A 4,546-nucleotide genomic window follows, 5' to 3' on the forward strand; every position below is an offset into this window, starting at 1 on the left:
TCTCTGTACAAAGCATTGAGATAATATTAATATGGAGTCGATACCGCCTACACCACTTATGTTCCACTCAACATACGTCATGTGGCGTAACTGCACTCAGTCGCTTGCTCGCTCATTGGCGCGAACGTCACGCTCATTTTTTATTTGTTTTAAAGTGAAACGCATCAAATATGCCTACGTGTGTGTTACGATATTGCACAAATAATACAAATAATACGGAAAAGTGCAAAGGAATAACTTTTCAATCAGTAAGTAATTAGATAATAATTTTTAAAACTTAGTTAGAACAAAATTTTTGGCGGGCGACATTTTGCGTCATTTGTCATAGATTAAAAATTTAAGATATGACATTGGGCATGAAATAAGTGTTGTTAGTAATATTTGCTGGCGTATATTTTTCTAGTATAAAATAATAATTTTACATATTTAGAAAAGCATAGACTGGTTGTTAATTGAAAAAAGGTGAAATCATGAAATATGAAAATCAATTACTTAATCACCAATTTTTTTTTTGTTAATTGATTTTAATCAATTTTAATTGATATTGTATAAGCTACTGACTTGAACGTATAATTGAATTATTATTTATTTATCTGCACTAATATTATAAAGAGGAAAAATTTTGTTTGTTTGTTTGATTGTAATAAATAGGCTCATAAACTATTGGACCGATTTTGATGAAATTGGCACAGACAATCTTTAGACCCTGAGAAAAAACATAGGCTACTTTTTATTGCAAAATATGTACCACGGGCGAAGCCGGGGCGGACCGCTAGTTCAGAGATTAATATTTTTTCTATTCAAGGTTTCCATGTCTGGGTCGTGAAGAAAGGGAAAAATGGGTAAAATTTGTCCAAAACAACCGCAGTGAAGAAACCTGGTTACCATCCGATAGAACTAGCATCTGTTCATTGCATTTTCGCGATGAGGATAAATATACCACAAAAGCGGGAAGGCGTATTCTAAAGAAGTCTGCTGTTCCTTGTATTGATGTTAGTAATAATAATAAAATTTTACGGATTTGTATAACAAATAAAATATTATTTTAGCCATCACTAACATTATTATTATTATATTTATTTTAGCCGAAGGTGTGCTACAATAGTACTGGAACAATACAAGCAATTTCTGAGCCGGGAACATGTTCTGAGGATGATGAACTAAATATAAATAAACACAATTTTTACACGGCTTTTATTTTTTTTCTAAAAAAGGCTCAATTTGTAAGGAATGAAACTTCCCATAGCCCATATTGAACCTCCTCATCCTATATTATATGCCAGATATTGTTAGCCCCGCGTAGTAAAGTCAGTTTATATCTGAAATAAATATTAAGTAAGTACAAAGAAAATTTCAAGTCAACGTGCATGAAAGGAGTGGCACCCAATAAAATAGACAGAAAGAAACAAAGACGTCGCCTCTATAGCGGTGAGTCAGTGACATCGCATAATCTATGACTGTTTAGCCGTCATTCGCGCGCCCCGCGCCGCCATCCATCTTGGCGCACAGATTTTGTTCGTGGTGTCTGCTCCATTATTAATATTAACTCAATGGTACAAAGCCTCTCTTTGTATACTGATTATTTTATTAAATGTACGTAAAGAAAGTACCGGATGAAACTTGTAACTAGTAATGGATGTTTAAATCGATTCAATTACCTCATTCAATTATTTATTTATCTTTCTGATCTTTTTGTCAATCACATACCTGATAAAGCCTGATAACACAATTTTTTTTCGAATTATGATACCTAATACATATAAGTAATGTGTTTATTAATGTACCTATAATACATAAATATTTCAGAAATAAAAACTACATACTTAGTTCATACTACAAATACCTAAATATATGTACCTACTTGTTTTATATCCAGGCTTTCATAGACATTAAAAATCAACAAAATTCCGCCTTTCTATTTAATTAAGCGTAGCAAAGGCTCTACGATATTGGCGAAAAATGGCCGAATAAATATTTTTCATTACACAGTAAATAACAAATTGAAAGCGTAATCTGATTTACAAAGGAAATGAAAAAATAACAAACGATAGCGCACGCTTTTAATAAATTCGTCGGAGTTTATACAAACTCGTTAAAATCAGTGGTTTTAATAAAATTGGATTTAGCTGTCACCAGATATTATTTTAAAATAAATCAGTGTACCTACTTACTTTCTAATTCTGTGTTTATATATTAATTAGTTTGTTTACATAGCTTTACTTCTAACTGTATAAATTATAAATAGGTAGATGATAATGAAGGCATTTCTAGATAAAAAATTTCTAGATAAGATTTCTAGACAAAGACAGATATTAGGTATATTATCTATACTAATATTATAAAGAGGAAAGGTTATAAACTACTGGACCGATTTTGATGAAATTTGGCACAGATAATCTTTAGATCCTGAGGAAGAACATAGGCTACCTTTTATTGCGAAATATGTACCACGGGCGAAGCCGGGGCGGGCCGCTAGTATATTTATAAATTTAATTTTTAAATGCAAAAGGCGTGTAAACGCTAAAAAGACGCGCTTTTTTCAATTATTTTGTGTTTACGTTATTCCTTTCTCTGCTTGAGTAGTAAAGTATTTATTCTTCTGTTTCTTTTCATAACAAAGCATAACTTCTTTTGGAACTAAGATGGATAACAATGAATATCAATTATCATAATATTAGGTATATTATTTACGAAAAATTAGCTTACATAACCCCGTCCGACATCGGTTCCTAACTATAAAAGGCAATTATTCATGTACTAAAATATCTTCAATAATGATGTTACTGAATGAGGTTCCTCACTTATTATACCTTGTAATATTAAAAGGAACGTCATTCATCAGTCGTCTTTACTTGCCTAGGTAACCAGCTAACGAAGCAAGCGGTGTGACCTATTTATATTTTATACGTTTTATACATATACCTACATATTATATAATATACCTTTGCGTATCTTATGAGAAAATGTCAACCAATTATATAATATTCGTTGAATTATAAGATGCTAGTTTTCAAAGGGTAAAAAATTGGAGGTTTTAAATTCGACTGTTTTTTATGACTTTTGATTGGGTGAACCTCTTTTTTAGAGTATAAGTATTCTTTGGGGTGAACCTTGATAACCTTTTTTTAAGATTGTGCCTTAGGGGTGAACCGATTTGATTTTTTTCTATGAAGCTAATGTTTTTTGGTTGAAAGTTGAGTTTGAGTTTGGCTTTTAATAAAATGAAAACTCCTTCCTATTCCTATATTTTTTATTCATACGAAATGTACGTTTTGTCAATTTTTGATAGAAAGTTGAAAGCAAAACATAAATGTTAAAATATTATTTACAAAATAAAGAGAACGTACAATATCTTATTCGATCTAATTTGAAAGCTGGTTCCCTATTTTTTGCAAGTTTAGGAATCGTAAGTTTATGATACTTAATTTATGATTTTATGATTTTGTGTGGTTCTTTATATAATAAAAAAATACAGTTTTTATCAATCCAAAATAGTCTATACTTGTTGATTCTATATCTATTCTATAGATTCAATTATACTTTATTTTATCTATATATACAGTATTTATTAAATATTATATTTATCGTCGCCTAGTACCCACAACACAAGCCTTAATTGAGCTTACTGTGGGACTAGGTCGATTTGTGTAATAATGTCCTAACTATAATATTTATTTATTTATTTATTTTAAATGAAGTAACTGTAACTGAACTGTAGCTCATAATACGCTATGCCCCGCGGATTCACTCGCGTACAAAACACGGGCAAAAATTCTCTAATTCTTGTTAGGTTGATTTTATTGCAAATTACATCCAAATCGGTGCTGTGCTTTAGCTGTGAAAGCATAACAGACAGGTCTACGAATAAAAAATTTATACACGGCACAATTTTTATGGGAATTGGAAATTAATAATTTTCAATTTAACTAAGTACCTACCTACCTATTTCAGTGGTTCATTTTGTTGTACCTACGACGTATTCAGTATTGTAGACTGTAGTGTTCCCTCCACGTACCGCGTTGACACAATATATATTGCATTTACATCAAACGAGCACAGACCTAGAGCTAGAGCATTCTTTTGTGGTCTTTTAGTATAAACGAAAACTCGTATTCAGTGTTGTTCTGTATTATAACATTGCATATATTATGTAATCTTTTCGAAAGCACTAAGATCAACGAAATAATGCTCTACGCCTGTTTACACAAAATTAATTTGACATAACGAGAAGGTGTCCCTTCGTCCAGCATACTCACCATGGAATCCTGATATTTCATGAATGTCAAAAAACTGTTCTGAAATAGTGCTAAATAGTGCCCAAAGGAAAAAAATAGTGCTCTTGTACTTGCGAAGTTATAGCCATAGTTCGATGAGTATGCTGGACGAAGGTTTCGCCCAGCATACTCACCTCCGTCCGGAGAATCTGTATACGCTTCAAACATAATTCATACTTCAAAAAATAGTTCCCAAATAGTGCCAAACGGTGCCCAAAAAGAAAAAACAGTGCTCGAATAACTTCGGAGTTATAGGCTTCGTTCAGTGAGTA

General features: G+C 31.7%; 1 long non-coding RNA gene across 1 annotated transcript; it reads left to right on the forward strand.

Annotated features, from left to right (window-relative positions):
• LOC149477833 (uncharacterized) lies at nt 1-1,182 on the forward strand. Its single transcript, XR_016317487.1, has 2 exons — nt 1-248; nt 806-1,182. It is a non-coding gene; the product is annotated as an uncharacterized LOC149477833 (long non-coding RNA).
• The last annotated feature ends 3,364 nt before the right edge of the window (nt 1,183-4,546 follow it).

Source organism: Colias philodice, chromosome 23 (genome assembly GCF_061535455.1).
Source record: "Colias philodice isolate Cphi_HAF_F1 chromosome 23, ilColPhil1 Martin Lab GWU primary, whole genome shotgun sequence".
NCBI lineage: Eukaryota > Metazoa > Arthropoda > Insecta > Lepidoptera > Pieridae > Colias > Colias philodice.